This window comes from Rosa chinensis, chromosome 1 (assembly GCF_002994745.2).
Source record: "Rosa chinensis cultivar Old Blush chromosome 1, RchiOBHm-V2, whole genome shotgun sequence".
Classification (NCBI taxonomy): Eukaryota; Viridiplantae; Streptophyta; class Magnoliopsida; order Rosales; family Rosaceae; genus Rosa; species Rosa chinensis.
This window is the reverse complement of record NC_037088.1, coordinates 29,890,538-29,907,556: the sequence shown is the minus strand read 5'-3', so window position 1 is coordinate 29,907,556 and position 17,019 is coordinate 29,890,538. Positions and strand designations below refer to the sequence as shown.

General features: G+C 41.3%; 4 pseudogenes; 3 read left to right on the top strand and 1 right to left on the bottom strand.

Moving 5' to 3' along the window:
* Positions 1 to 4,692: 4,692 nt before the first annotated feature.
* LOC112164742 lies at positions 4,693 to 7,442 on the top strand (annotated as a pseudogene).
* Positions 7,443 to 9,061: 1,619 nt separating this feature from the next.
* Positions 9,062 to 10,680, top strand: LOC112164730 (annotated as a pseudogene).
* Positions 10,681 to 12,879: 2,199 nt separating this feature from the next.
* Positions 12,880 to 13,858, bottom strand: LOC112164724 (annotated as a pseudogene).
* A 723-nt stretch (positions 13,859 to 14,581) lies between these two features.
* On the top strand, positions 14,582 to 15,442 carry LOC112164718 (annotated as a pseudogene).
* The last annotated feature ends 1,577 nt before the right edge of the window (positions 15,443 to 17,019 follow it).

Genomic DNA, 17,019 nt, shown 5'->3' with positions numbered 1-17,019 from the left:
ATTTTACTAAAATGTATCAATAAGATTTATCAACAAATATAAAGGTCATAATTTTAATGAAGACATATTTTAATTATAACGAAAAACAATTACTACAATTAAAACGATATTATAATTAGTACATTATTTATCAAGACATATTTTACTAAAATGTATCAATAAGATTTATCAACAAATATAAAGGTCATAATTTTAATGAAGACATATTTTAATTATAACGAAAAACAATTATTACAATTAAAACGATATTATAATTACTACATTATTTATCAAGACATATTTTACTAAAATGTATCAATAAGATTTATCAACAAATATAAAGGTCATAATTTTAATGAAGACATATTTTAATTATAACGAAAAACAATTACTACATTAAAACGATATTATAATTACTATATTATTTATCAAGACATATTTTACTATAATGTATCAATAAGATTTATCAACAAATATAAAGGTCATAATTTTAATAAAAAAGTATCTATCCCGTTTTACAATAAAAATCAATTAGTATAAATATAAACATCGTTGTAATTACATCATTATTTATCAACTACATTATTTATCATGTAATATTTTAATTTAATGTATCAACAAATTAAATGATTTATCAAAAAAACATAACTCATCAACCGCATTCGAACCGCTCTTGTACCAATTTTTTGCTTGCCTTAATGCACAATGCCACTCAAAGAGTTCAACCTTCAATTTTCCACCTTCCTTGCAAAGAGGAAGCTGATCGCTCTGGGCCAATTTGCGACAAAGTGTCGCCTCACACGCATCCATAAGTCGTTATTTTTCTGATTTGTGCTTACAGCCGGATCTTGCCAATAATTTTCCAAGACTTGCACAATTGAACATCTTCCTCATCCGTCCATCTCCTTTTGTCTTGGATATTATCATCTTCAGTTTGATATCCCTCCATTGGACCTGTGTTTCCCATTTCTTCAGCCATATTGGATATAAATAAATTTGGAAGATGAGATCTATATGAAAAGGAGGAAGCACAAAATTGGTTACTATGAAAGATAAATTTTTGGTGTGAGTTGTAAAATAAATGGTAGCTATTTATAGAGAAATGTTTAGAATTTTTTAAATTTTTTTAGTTACCGTTTATTAACGTTACAAACATATATATACATGTTTAATTGTAAGCCGTAGGATTGCCCATTTAATTGAAATGAAGGGCTGAGATTTCATGACCGTTGGATCAGAATTCAAAGCATATATATACATGTTAATTGTAAGCCGTAGGATTGCATCTTAATTGAAATGGAGAGCTGAGATTTCATGACCGTTGGGATCAGAATTCAAAGCCTCCAACGGGTCTCTTCCACTGGTCTGCAGCTGCCGGCCCATGCATGTCGCTACGCGACAAGTGTGTTCTTCAGTCTTTCAACAATTGCGGCGCCACGCGTCAACGGGTTGTCCCTCACTTCCGAAGCTGGCGCGTCTCCTTCTCCCCTGTTTTGCTGACGTCGCCCACGTTCCCTTGCAGACTTCCTTCTCCAAACCGCTCGCCTGTTTGTTGCCTGGTCATGAAATTAGTCATGGGAATGACTAATTTCTTGGCTGTAGTCAAGAAGGAGTCAGTTTTGTTCGGGCAAAAAACCACCAGTGCAAGTATGAAAATTGCTCTCAAGGTCACCACATAGGATTTTCTTGACTCTGACCAGTCATGGGCAAACCGCTGCACTTGCTCTAAGGGTACATGAATGCCAAAGATTTCTGAAAACCGTAAGATCACCAATCCGTCTTCTACGCACAGAACAGGCAATGGTGTGGAACTTCTGTCTGAAAGTATGTCCTAGGATCATGAGAGAGAGAGAGAGAGAGAGAGAGAGAGATGTAAACCTGAAGCTCTTCTGCATGATCAACCAAATTTTCAGAATCTAACGAGCCTATTTCACAACCATTCTCCTCAGATGTTTGTCCTTTATGATCCACTGCAATATGCACACCCTCATCACCAGAGACAGAGATAGACTGAACATCAACATCATTTTCAACCACCTCATGTTCCTCTCCTGGTAACTTCCTCATCATAATTTTCCTCCTCCTCATCTCCAGCTTCACGTAATTTGGCCCATGAAACTTCTGCAGAAAGACATTCCTTTTGGGCAAGAGATGGTCCTCCTCAGTAGCAGCTTGATCTCTCCAAGAAGAAATGTTGGTCCTGCTGTTTGAATTAATTATGCGTTCCTCCACTGCGACTCAATTAGCTTGATGTGCAGAGGGCAATAGAAGTCCCTGATGGTAGTATGGATCAATTATGCTTTTCTTTTCTCCCCTGCAACTATAGCCACTGTGTCTGGCATACACTAGAGCCACTTGCTGGCTAGATTATCTCAATAGAATTTCCGTCATGAAGATGCAAGACTACTGTGGGAAGAAACTCTGAAAATTTCTTGGTAGCTTCACTTCGCGAGCTCGCATTCCTCTATAGCATTTACATCCTTATTTCGTATCCAACTCACAGGCGTCATGCAACTGGACAGCAAATGGGAATGTCCATGATCATTCAAAAGTTCTTCTTCAAGTGCCACTGTAACTGGCATTCAGATTTTCTTCGAAAAGTAAACAAAACTCAGACAATTTTAGGCCACGAGTCTTGGCCCGGGTAATATTAAGACACTTCAAGTCAAGTTATTTGAAATACTCTGCCCATATATGCCCCCCAGTTTGATGTCGGGAAGAATCAAGTTAGCTAGGGATTAGTGAAATTTGGGTGGAGTGCAGGAGCTCAAACCTTAACATGCTTCCCAGCGTGAGCTGGGCGAATATTAAGCCTCTGTTCTTTGCACTCCACCAGCCAGGAATGATAGTTTCTGCCTCGACCCCCCACGCCTGCGCACGTCATCTTCACAAAAGGTTCTCTCAGGCATTCCATCAAACACCATATATGCATATTTCAGATTCGCAGATTTGGACGAAAACTCAACTGAATGACCCACAGGAGATTAATTTACCACCAGACAGTGTACAAACAATGAAACAAAAGTTACTTCCTGGAGATTGTGCTTGACTCCTCGCAGCGGCAGTGGGAGCTGTGATTAATCTTGCTTGGATATGAGTCCCCTGGATATCAATCTGCTTCTTTCCTCGCCGACGAGATTATAACTCTCTCTGAAGCTGCTATGGCATGAGAACCTCCCTTTCCTTGTCTCTGTCTCGACTTCTGCCACTGTACTGGCATACTGTCCATTAAAGACCATTCGCTGGCCCCATAGATCGAATTCGCCTCAGTCAGAGCATAGCTTGTTGGAAATTTCTGGCGAAGCTCGTGGCGAGACCCAGGCGATGTATATCAATGAACTCCGCTTCACGCGATCAACACTTGCTAGAAAGCGTTCGCGAAAACGTTTATCACGACAGTCGGTCGCGCGGACACCTTCGCAAGCACTCGCTTCGCGGTCATTTCCTCGCGCCACCTCTCTTAGCTCGCGGCCAGTCCTCCGCGGTCACTTGGTCGGGGCCAGTCGCTCGAGCCATTTGCTCGCGGCCCCGCGCTCTTCGCGTCGCTTGCTTCGCTCGCGGCCAGTCGCTTATGCGCCGCATAACTCTCTTTTGTATTTCTTTTTCTATATATATATATATATATATATTTTTTAACTAACTAAAGAAAGATGCAAACTAAAATTAGAAGCAATAAAGAAGCTATCATCAGTGCGCTTGGCAACCTCTAGAAGGCCACAGGGAGGCCATCTATGCCTCACTCCAAGCTCCGACGTATCAAAATTTATAACATGAAAACATCTCTGTGAGAGCTTGCAGGAAAATAACAAAGATACTTCGCGGCGTCAAAAACTTGAAAGAAATTTGGCTCATAGGAGGAGTGATATTGCCCCCAAGTATCTTGTTGGTTGACGAAGCATGATCTTCAATTGAGTTTTGAGATGAAGATGTCCTAAGATCGGCTTGTCGCCAACTACCATGTCATAGAACATGGTGTCTCTAGAATAAGCCACAAATGGCTTTTGGATTCGACCACTTGTGTCTAAATTCTCCATATAAAGAGCTCCAAAGAACTTGAACTCCTGCATATGACTTTGGAACCAATAATTAAATTATAATTATCATCATACTCATCATATATGGCCCATGTTGAGATCATATTTAGAATCACCAAAATTGATGAATTGATCTCTCTGCAAAAATAGGCATATCAAACATTTGTTTGCTCCATTTTCTTCCAGGCATCATTATGGTCATTCTTGCAAAGTGGGTCGCAGATGAATAAGCAATGTTTTAATTGAAATCAATAGGCCATGCTCTTGACCCTTTGCATGGTCATGACACCAATAGCAACATCATAATAAATTGATCACACAGCCGCTTCTGGTTATTAGGGGGTGAACCTGGACAATATCATGCCCCCATGCATCTGATCAATAGCCACGTATTTGGCTTGATCAGTAGAAAAATCAATATTTGTTCTGAGACAATTATATTGTCAGAGGACAATCTTGTTGACCATCTTCTCCATGCAAAGCCCTATGTAAGGCCGTGACTCATCAATGAGGCATTTAGGTTTATTGCCACCTGTAGGCATTCAACCTCAGAAACAACCTCTTCGCGAGAAGATTTTGGCTTCCAATTCGCCTTGCTGTGAACCGATTTGAGTAGTCAAGCTGGGACCTTCCTTGCGTAAGGTCGCGAACTCCGATGAGGTATGCTTTTTGGTTCGCGATGGCCTCCATGACTTGCTTTGTCGCTTGGTATCCCGGTCCGTTGGGTGATATGCTCGTTCAATTCGCGTGTGAGCCGATTCGCCTTCGCTTTTCCCCTGGCAAAATCAGCGTCCATCTTCTTGCGATGGTTCTCGATATTTCCATGATAATCGCGCACCTTTCCCGAAGGTCGCTCCCCTGGAATAGGGTTCGCAACGAAAGCCTCTCTTGTCGTAGTGCATGTCGTCATTGGTGGCAACATTGGCCATCTTTTCACTTTAGGAATTTCCTTTGGTAAAGATTTTCCTCTGGCATCCCAATGATGGTGAACACAAAAGACTTTAGCTTGGTCCCACTGGGCGTGCCAAAATGTTTGGCTCCAAAACCAGTTGGTGTGCAAACTGTCTCTTTTGAGCGAGTGATTGCGCAGGCGTGCCAGCACCGCGGGGTGTAGTCGTTGGGTAGTCCCTTGACCTGACTTCTTCTTCAAGCGCTGTGGACGAGGAGAGCACCAACCTCTTCACAGGGTTCTTTTCTTGCCTTTCGGAAAAGGACTTCTTGCCTTACGAGGGTAAGGGCTTTGGTTGTGGTCTCTTTACGTTCACCGTATCGATACTCAACGTTGAAGGCTGAGCAGAGCAATCACTGGGAAGTTGGAGAAAGCACGGGTTTTGCTAAAGCGTGACTTTAGCTTCGCTGGGTTGCGAGGGCGTTACCTTTGCTTTGCTGGTTGTATCGGTGGCAGTAGTACTGGCAGTCGGCTCGCGAGGAGACTAGGACTGGCGGGCGGTCACCGGCTTTCAACGAGGTTGAAGGTTTGCTCCGGGGAGGCTTTGTAATCGCTGGGATTGATTGATTTGAGAGAGAGCCTTTCTGTATCGTCTTTAGCCTCTATATATAGGCTACTGCAGATTCACCGTCCTAAGAGGAATGAAATACTATATTTTAGGCCACAGTTATTAGCCCTGAATCAAATCAAAACTCTTAATAGTTTTGATATCTATCGTAAGCGATAATTAATAATTATCCTCTATCGCCGCTAGAATATAGGCAAGGGTTAATTGCCTCTTAGAGTCCTGAACATAATCTTCCTCTTGGTCGTGAGCTTTTGGATATGCACGTATATATGTTCATATATATCTTCGCGAGCACTCGTCGCGGGGACTCCTTAATTGACCCATCTGCCATGCAATATGTATGTGAATATGTTAGCCACGTATTGGCTTTTGTATGCAACAAAGGAGTTCACCTGCCTTAATTGTCTATCTGCCATGCATGTGCAATTGTATATATATATCCCTTGTTACTTGTGCCATGCTTCACGTGTCCACCATATCCCTTCCTTAATTAAATCATGCATGAGCCACCACATCATATATATCATATACATACATATATGTTCCACCATCAAGCATGATTGCATGGAAGTATATACTGTACGTGCATGCCATTAGTTGCATGGGCAGCCATAATTATTGCTTGTGAAGGCTAGTGAAGGGTAATTGTATCATTCCTTAATTGATCAACCCAATCTGCTCCCTTGCACGGTACTTGGCAATCAAGCAAACAAATCACTATTAATTATCAGATATCTTCATAATTAATAATAAATCAAAGAATATTCAGATTTGCTCCAAAATTGCTTGGCCTCCAAGTAGGCTTTATTTAGCCTCTAAACAATATATTCCGAGCTTATCGAAAATATATAGCTTGGGCCACAGATATTGGCCAAGATTTCTTCGAGTCTCCCTCGTCGGGAAAAATTGTTATTTTGGGCTCAAATAGCTTGATAGGTATGAACTATTGTTGTAATAAGTTTCTAGTGCTATCTTTACCAGATTCTTCTTGTTTTATAACAGTATAATCCATGGACATTTTGCAATCCAAATATTGAATGTTTCTTTTATATTTTAACTCAAAGAGTTAAAACACCAGTTGAAAATTCCTTAAGGGATGCAAAGCTCTCCTTCAAAGACCTAGATGAGGTAATACTTGTTGGTGGTTCAACACGTATACCTGCTGTTCAGGAGCTTGTCAGGAAGTTGACGGGGAAGGAACCAAATGTTACAGTCAATACTGATGAAGTTGTTGACCTTGGTGCTACAGTTCAGGTGGGTCATGATTTCTTTCTACATATTTATAACATTAGACTGGTGTATATTTATCGTCTTCAGACAGTACGTGTTGCTTTCATAGTTATTGGTTTTTTTGTTACTATTGTGGTTACCTGACTAGTGCTGCTCTTATTTGCCTGATTCTAGGCTGGTGTATTAGCTGGAGATGTAAGCGACATTGTATTGTTGGATGTGATACCACTGTCAGTGGGTTTGGAGACCCTTGGTGGTGTCATGACAAAGATCATCCCAAGAAACACCACTCTACCTACCTCTAATTCAGAGGTATTCTCAACGGCTGCGGATGGGCAGACGAGTGTAGAGATCAATGTTCTTCAAGGGAGGGAGAATTTGTTAGAGATAACAAATCTCTTGGTAGCTTCCGTCTGGATGGTATTCCGCTTGCACCACGTGGGGTTCCTCAAATTGAAGTGAAGTTTGACATTGATGCCAATGGTATACTCTCCGTCGCTACTATTGACAAGGGCACAAACAAACAGCAGGATATTACTATTACTGGTGCTAGCGCCCTGCCTAATGATGAGGTACATACTGTATATGTAGTTAATTAGAGAGTTGAAAAATGGTTGGCTTTGTGATGTATGATTTGGAGACTGAGTCTATGCATGTTGTACTTTTTGGTTCACAGTGTTGAAGGAAAATCAGTTTTGTGTGCCTATATAAACTAGTAGTTACATGATTGTAACAGGAGAGAATGTTCTAGAATTCCTAGTCCTATTCAGAATAGTTTTCCTTGTATCATTAGAACATATACTTTGTAATCCCTATATATAGGGCTCCTATTCTCAATAATGATATACAATTCTCTCATCAATCTTTCAAGAATTCTCTCTTCCTTAAACACGTTATCAGCACGAGCCCTAACCACAAAAATAAAAACCCAAAAACCCAAAACCTTCTAGCCTTAATACCGTAGCACCTAGCCCACTCTAGCCTTGCCGCACTCCTGCTGCCCCTGCAGCACCACCGCATGTCCTAGCCTACCCCTGCAACCCTCCCAGACAGCCGCGCGTCTCCGCTGCCCTGCAACTCCTTCAACCAGCCAACCAACCACCGAACCGGGCACATTCCGAACTAATAGCAGCAACAGCTTTCGGCCTACCTTCCTGCAATACTCGGCAGCAACCAAAATCCTTTGTTACCATCACCACTGAGCCATCCAAAGAACCTTCATCAATCAACAATTGTCCAAGCTTCCAAAAGTTCAAAAATTCAAGACTCAAGGTTTCAAGCTTCAATTAACCAAGTAAGTATTTATAATTAAAGTTCTCGCTTTCCGTACTTAATTTCTTCTTCTTTCTTCGGGGACTTGCAACCTCCTTCTTTACATCCACCTTTCTTATAACATGGTTCGATTCTTGAAAAGCAGAATCATGGGGATTCAAACTATTAATGAACTAGAGCGTTCAAAAGACTCGGATAAGAGTGTCTGCAAGCATCGATTTATGACCATATTAAACATCATTGTTTCGGTCTAATCCAAAATATTCTGGAAATTGATTTCTTGGTAGCATAGCTCGGAAGTCTAACCAGGTGGTCGTTCATACACTCCGATTCAAAAAGTTTATGAGGATAATGCAGGTCAATTTCAGTTTTGAAGCTGCAAAATTATTAGTTTTTTTTTTTGTGGAGGGGATCATGGGTTCGCCAATAATGCTTCCCTTCTTGTCTAAAACATGCTTGGAATACTCAGTGGCTTTTGATGGCACATCCCTCACTTATGAAACGATTCATGTTTGTATTATTTTATTATTATTATTTAATTAAATTTCTAATCACCATTGTTGACAATGGTGTGAAATAGAATCAGTTATAAATAACGATCAAGTCCCCATTGGCAAAGGTAGGCCCCGCGCAAGAGTATAGATGAGAACTGAAAACAGTCAAGAACTGGACTAAGAACAGTGCTTATTCAACAATTATATGCTACCAGCACTGAAACTATGCTTATTCACAATATTATATGATACCAGCACTTCAACTATGGTATTGAACATTAATTATACAGCACTTGAAAGTTGAACTATGGTTATTGAACAATTAATTATACAGCACTTGAAAGTTGAAACTATGCTTATTCAACAATTATATGCTACCAGCACTTGAAACTATGCTTATTCAACAATCATATGCTACCAGCACCGAGAACAGTCAAGAACCTGAAACTATATATACATCTCCCATATGTTAACCACTTTCATTTACCAGCCTTGAAGCTTCTACAATTCTACTGTTCTCATCACATTCATGGTGATGGGGTTTTCATTGCATCTGTTGCTTCTATTTGTTCACTTGGCTATATGTTCTTCGGAGCAAACATTCCCCTATATGACTTCAAATGTCGAAGAAGTAGCCGGTAGGTCTTCGACTACATTGTTGTTGGCGGAGGCACTGCGGGCTGCCCCTAGCTGCAACCTTGTCTGAGAAATTCTCAGTGCTGTTGGTGGAACGAGGTGGCTCGCCTTATGGAGACCCTTCATCTTAGAGTCAAAGTACTATGGATTCTCATTGCTCCAAACTGATGAATATACATCACCTGCACAAGTTTTGTCTCGAAAGATGGTGTCAGCAATCTCAGAGGACGGGTGCTAGGAGGATCATCTGCTCTTAATGGTGGGTTTTACAGCAGAGCAAGTAAGGATTTTGTGAAAAAGGTCGGGTGGGATAATAAGGGAGTAAGGGATGCTTATGAATGGTGGAATCTAGATTAAGCATCTCTAAACCTGATTTGACTCCATGGTCGAATGTTGTTGCGACTAGCTTTCTTGAAGCTGGAATTTGCCCCTATAATGGTTTTAGTTTGGAGCATATTCAGGGACAAAGATTGGTGCTAGTTGTACGATAATCAGGGAAGAAGACACTTATCAGCTGATCTTCTACCGGCAGGAAATCCAAGCAAGATCACAGTTCTCTTGAATGCAACTGTAAACAAAGTCATCTTTTACAGAACTCGTAAGCATGTAGTTCTTTAAAATAGCATCTAATGAACATATGTAAGATAACCCTCTGTCTCTGATGATGTAATGATTGCAGGTACCACAGATGAGAAGATAGCTCGAGGTATAAGATTCATCAAGAGGATGGCAGCTCGGAAACAGAATTATGAAGCTTACGTGAACAGCTGCAGCCAGATAACTCGGGTTCATGGGGTGATGTGATACTAACAGCAGGAGCTTTAGGCAGCCTCAGATTTTGTTGTTAAGTGGCATTGGCCCTCAAGAACAGCTAAACAACTTTGAAATCCCGCTCGTACTCGACTTAAAGGGAGTTGGAGAAGGAATGCAAGACAATGCTGCTATTGGAATCTTAGCCAACTTCAACCCGGAATATCGTACACCACAACCTCCAAAAGTTGTTGTATAGCAGATGACTTCAAATTCATAATCAATGTAATAATTTACCTATTAGCTTCAATGAAACAATAATTCCCGTTACTGGCAAAATTGCCTTCCCAGATTCCGTAGGAAAGCTTGAACTCAACAGCACCGACCCCAGAGCAAACCATCAGTGACATTCAACTACCTATCAAGCGAGAAAGACTTGCACAGTGTGTGACGCTGACCCAGCTGCTTGAGCTAACTTTAAGGTCCAAATCAATCGCTTCCTTCCTGGGTTCGAATGAACACCGAACAAGCCGATGCCTACTCAAGACGAGCTCCGGAAACTCTGCAAGACGACTGTCAGAACCTTCTACCACTACCATGGTGGTTGCACTATGGGGTCAGTGGTCGACAAGAATTATAGGGTTTATGGTGTTAAAGGCTTGAGAGTGATTGATGGATCAACCTTCCTGGAATCACCAGGCACAAACCAATGGCCATCTGCTAATGCTTGGAAGATACAAGGGCTCAAAATTCTTAAAGATAGAATAAAGCTGCTTCCTTAATCAATCCAGAACCTGATCAGCTTGATTATCCGATTACAAGCTCAGAAATAAATAACACAGCAGCCTATGCATCTGCTAATTAATACTAGCAGTCACACACGCAATGCGTATCCAATTTAAAGGTCTCGACATTATTCAAGTATCAAATGGCAAACAAATAAAGAAATCCAGCCTTGTTATAAACATGGGCTGTTATTGTTAGGCACTAGTAACCAAAAGAAATTAAAAGAGGGCTTGTCGAGATAAATTGCAGCTGCTTCTGTGTAAACTCTTGTGGTATTCTTGAACGAGTAGTTTTATATATTGCATATATAAATTTAGACTGTTCAGATATCATATAAGCTTACAAATTCCATGATAACTTCTGTATGTGAAATGTTGTCCATTTGTATATATTGATGAGCGAAGTGTCTGAGTTGAGAAGAAGAAGTAAAATTCATTTAACCATGTTACATGTTACAAGCCATCAATGCTACTTAAGTATTGACTGCTGCAATTCTTAACTTGCACTACAGTTCGTCTTATAGTATTATCAAATTATTGTACACTTTGAATGTGATGACTTATAAGCATAAGATTCCCTTGCTTCTGATTATCCTTCCCCAAGTCATGACAACTATGATCCATACGTTCTAACTCCTGAATACTTTAATTATATGAACAGTGCATGGCTTTTCATGCAAGAGTTTGAGCTTTGATGCTGTGCATACAACAGTTGTTTACATTTCTTCATCAGTGTCCTAAATGTAGTGTCCTGCACTTCTGCCTTTCAGAATGCAGGCATGACAAATTGACAATTGCTTTTATAGGTGATTCTTTGCGCCTGGCAGCAGTTCTGATCTTTAATGTGTACGACAACCAGTGGAGAAGAACCCCAGAAGTACAAATGTGGGAAAAGAATATGGCTTGTTATGACAATCAGTGATCATGAACCGAAGACAAATGGCGAAGATATATATGACCATTACTGATTAAAGTAACTGCTCCACTGCATTAAAATGAATTAGTATTTCAAACGCCTTTAAATTCCAACATGACAATGCACCTTGAAGAAATATAAGACTTTAAGTAGTACATGAAATTATACACTCGATCACTCAAGCCAACAAAAATCACAAAATGGTTCTTCTTCATCTTCTTTCTCAATAGCTTCCATGTTCTAATGTCTTTCTTGTACTGACTACCACCACATCCTCTTATGCTTTTACCATAGATAAGTATATATGTTTGCTGATTTGCTCCAATACCAGAGTCCTGAGTCGCTCTTCTCTGTTCAATTTTCTGAGTTCTAATCCTATTGTGATCAAGTCCGTCCTTCAAGCCTTGCCATGAGCACTACAGACTTTACATATTCAAATGCTACACAGACGAGTCAGCAATAATCAATTGGAAAAAGCAATTAAACAAATAATCCTAATTGAAGAATGCCATACAGCTTATGTTCCTGGCCATGCAATAAAGCCATTGCTGCTCTAAGGAGACCAAAGAGAAGGTTAGGTCTGGTAACTATAATGTAAGCCTGCAGCGTGAGGCTGCTACAATGTTTAATAATGTGAAGACAGATTCAAGGACATATTGACCCATCACAGTTAGCAATACTAGTCATGATATTTAGCCACTCTCTCAGTATATTTTAGCTCTTTTGAGATTTTGGTGAAATCATAATGAAATAATTATCGTTATCAGAGGTTTACAATGTTTTATGAGGATATGGGCTTCATGGCTCTTCCATCCTCCATAAATTGGCATCGTATTAGGTTTAGGATATTATGATCTTTGAATATGTGGGCTGCACCGTCATGATCTTAATCTTAATATGAGCCTCTTTGAAGTTTTATATGTGAAATGGAATAGGCAAATGTCTTTGCAGTTAATTTGGACTGAATAAAATCAATGAGCATTTTGATGAATACAAGAGTCCAAACTGCACAAATACTGTAATTCAATTAGACCAATGTTATGGTAAGGGGATAACAAACTCAAACAACTCAATAGCATCAAAATAATCAATAAGAAATGCAGTGAGAATTGAAACACAACCAATGACTGGGAATGATATCAGCCATCTATTTATTATTGCAATTGCATAAAGCTTTTCGAACACACTCAATGTAAGTGTTCACAGAAACAAGTCAATTACATAAGAGCGCGCAACGCAGGATGAAAGGCCCCTTGTTCTTCGGATTCAGACACGAACTGTAGTGGGTGTAATCAAACCAAGGACTTTCTCACATGGGGACGGACAAGTTTGCAAAATCACATGGGCAGGATGAGCTAGATACTCCGCAACAGCCTCATTACTCTTAAAGCTGGACTCAAAGATATGAGTGAACCTTGATGCAGGTTCTCAATGCTCACGTCCTTTCCCCTGATCCCAAACCATTCATAAAATGATATAAGCACATATGCTCATACTTGAGACTCGCTAATCAACAGAAACTTGTCTAATCCTGGCAAAACTTGGAGAGTGCATTTAGTTGTGCAACAGTTTCAAGTGCTGGACTTCTCACGCCAAGTAATATAGTCAGTCATGTCTAAAATTCCATGAAAAGCTAGATAACTTGATCAGTACGTGTGAATGATTGAGCTTTCGGTTAGATGAACTAGTTGATCAAAATGTCGTAATTCCACCTATACAAACTGGAAATTTGGGATATAATCATATAATCCCCACAATTTTATGCCAAACATGAAAATAGTGAAACTGACAATACCAACAGGGTCATCAAGGTTCAAGCCTAGCATTTTGGGTTTCAGATTCAAGCCTAGAATTTTAGGTTTCCTGCAAAACTCAGCCCATTTAACTACAAATTTAGCTAAAGTTGGATGCTTGAATCCCAACAAGCACCAAATCACCAAAAGTAGGCTAAAAACAGAATCAACTACATCACAAGCTGAGTGTGCGGGAAAATAGTAGAGTGGGTAGTACCAGTGGAAGGACTCCATGGGATCAATGAGATTGACGAGGTTGGCAAAGCCTCCGATGAGTTGCTCAATCTCCGACTCAGTCACTCCTTCCTTGAACTCGGCTAACAATACATGCTTCACCACTCCCTTCGCTTCCTCCATCTCTCTCTTACTTTTTCTCTTCTCTTCGCTCTTTTGGGTCCGTCTTCTATTTCTTAGCTCATAACTAAAAATAGTAATCCCTACCTGACGGTCCAACGGTTAAATATTATTTAAACCATAGAGTCAAACGTCCCCTTCTCTTGAATGACAGCTTGAAGCCAGTTGAGACACTGAGCTATCAAACCCCTCACCTATCTTTCTCTACTTATAACGACAAAGCCTTTTTCCAAAACAATAGATCAGCGATCAAACTAAACATGGCGAGTCGAGAGAATTCTAGTCTCAGCAGCGGGCAAGCCACCTCAACCATGCATGAGCTCTGCAACACCTCTCTCCCGCCATACCACACAATCGTCATTCCTCCACTCTCCTCCGCCATCCCTCCTTCATTTTCCCAAAACCCACTCGCCAGATCTCCAACACCGCCTCTTCCGCCACCCGACCGGACCCGACCCGCTCCGCACCAAGCCGCCAGGACCTCGACCGCCACCTCGCCAACGTCCACCGCCCCCGGCTTCTGCGCCGTGATCGACTTCCAGATGGCTGTCCAAGGAGGTCTTCTGGAAATCGACGTCCGTCGTCGGATTCTTCACCTCGGCGCGTGCGCCGCCCATGGAGTGGGGCTCGTGAAGGTCCAAGCCGGAGACATCCGCCCGACGAGATCCGCCCATTCCCGGCTACCCGAAGAAATGGCTCTCACTATTTCCGATCTCAAACGTAAGCCCTTTGGCCGCCACGTGGCGTCCGGCGGCCCATCACCCGGCGGTCCGAACGGTCCACCGGGCGGCCACCAGGCGGGAGAGGAAGGAGAAGAGGAGGTCCGCCGAAACCGGGGAACGGCCGCCGTGGGTCCCGGAGGTGGAAGGCTCGGTAGCGTTGATGTTCAACACGTGTGACTACCTGGAGCGTCCGTTCATCGACTACATGACGGAGCAGATGGGGATTCCGACGTGGGGAGTGGGCCCGCTATTACCGGAATCATATTGGCAGTCGCCGTCGGATTCTTCAATCCGCCACCGTCAGATCAGAGCTAAGCAGCGGCAATCGAACTACACCGAAGACGACGTCGTTAAGTGGCTGGACGGAAAGCCTCCCGGGTCGGTGTTGTACGTGGCGTTCGGAAGTGAAGTGGGTCCGACTCCGGAAGAGTATCCGGAGCTGGCTGGCGCATTGGAGGAGTCGACCGGGCCGTTCATCTGGGTCATCCAACCCGGGTCGGGTGGGTCCGAACCAGGCTATGGGTTGGAGAGCAAAGTGGGGGAGAGGGTTTTAATACGGGGATGGGCACCACAGCTGTTGATACTGAGCCACCCATCAACGGGTGGGTTCTTATCACATTGTGGGTGGAACTCAACGGCGGAAGCGTTGGGCCGGGGAGTGCCGTTTTTGGGGTGGCCGGTTAGAGGTGATCAGTACTTCAATGCAAAATTGGTGGTGAACCATTTGAAGGTTGGTTACAGAGTTGCTGAGGACTTGTCGGAGATGGTTAGGAAGGAGGATGTTGTGAGAGGATAGAGAAGCTGATGGGGGATGAGGAGATGAAGAAGAGGGCGTTGGCGATACGGCAGAAGTTTGAGAATGGGTTTCCGGCCAGCTCCGAGGCGGCATTGGATGCTTTTGGTGATTTTATTACTAGCGAAAAGCAACTTAGAAGTTATATACATACACAAATAATTTGATGCTCTGTCAGACTTTGGATGACTGACACAGGAAGGTTTGATTGAAGAGATCATGTATAGTTTGTGTTCTCTTGGCAAAAAGCATTTGAGGCTCAAATATGTTGGGTGTATTAGCTTTGTAATATTTGGTACTAGAGTGATTCTACTGAAGATTTTTTTTTTTTTCTGTTTTGAATACACTACGGCGTGCTTTATCTGATTGAGTTTTCCGGTTGAAATTATCTGGCTCTTAACATATTGATCCATGCTGTTGCTTTTAATTCTTAAATTTACTACAGGTCAGGTGTTTCCAGATTTTGAAGGATATTCATAGTTGGACTGTTCAATGGTTCATGAGCTGGTAAGTGTTCAAGCATTGCATTCATTTCCTTATGCATGCCTATTTTCAAAAGCCAACTTTACTGCGCCATGCTCTTTCAGTCTTTTGAAAGATAATGCCGCCATCTTTAGTTTTGATCTGTATTTGGGCCTCATATAGTAACAGGCTTGTGCCTCTGCTAATGCAATCCTTCCTCTGCTGTGGATGCGTGTGTATCTTTTTCGTTTTGTTTTCTGTTTTGTTTATCTGATCTGAAACAAAGTGATATGAACAAAGCTTCAGCTGTGTCCTGTTGACATAAGAGTGTAAAACTATGCCAAGTTCGCTAAAAACATAGTTAGATAGAGCATAGAAAGATAATCTGACGCACAAATTTGGCTGATTCCTGAGTCCTGATAAAGTATTGTCTATATTCACATTATTAATCCACTTCTGACTCTCTTTTTTGGACCAAGAGTGCAAATAAATCTATTGGCTAGTTTTCAGTTCGTAAATTTTTGTGAATAGTTCAGCAAAAACTTGGGAGGAACATTTGGTTTAGAACTGACTCTCTTATCAGTGGTAATAGCTCTTGCTAGCTTTCTTCCTCTTTGAGTGCTTGTTATTTATAATTGTAACTTTGGTGTATGGTAAAACGTTCTGGCTTTTCTGGTTCTTAAGATGAATTGCTATCAACATTGCTTCTACATACCCGGTACATGATGGTATGACTTCATTTGTTGGATTATTTTTGGAACTTCTCCATAGGCTTTAAGTAATTAAAAACACAATATTGTGGTTCAAAATTTCTTTCTGGTTGAGTAGAATTTTTTGGAAGATGGAAGAAAAAAAGTGAATGATTCATATTTCCTAAAGTTATGATTCGTTTTCTCACTTTTTGCGGGGCTTTTATTAGCATATTGTCCTTCTGTCTAATGTAAATTAGAAGGAAAAGGATCTTTGAAGAACTTTCTGTACATGCTTCAATGAACATCTACAAGAAGAAATTGTTAATAAAGAAAAGACTACATAAAGAGGCATTACATTTCAATTTCAGGTTCTTCGCGAGATATTTCAAATAAGCCTTTGAATCTAGGGAAACCCAAGGATTTGACTGTTTGAGGACGTGCAATAGCGTTTGGGTGGATTGACATGCAGTATGTGGAGTAACTCCCAACATAAAGGTAAAAGCAAGACGTGTAGCAGTGTAGGCGGATGGATTCAACAAGTTCCCATTGAACTGGGATCTACAGAAGGAAAGCATTTACCATTCCCATGG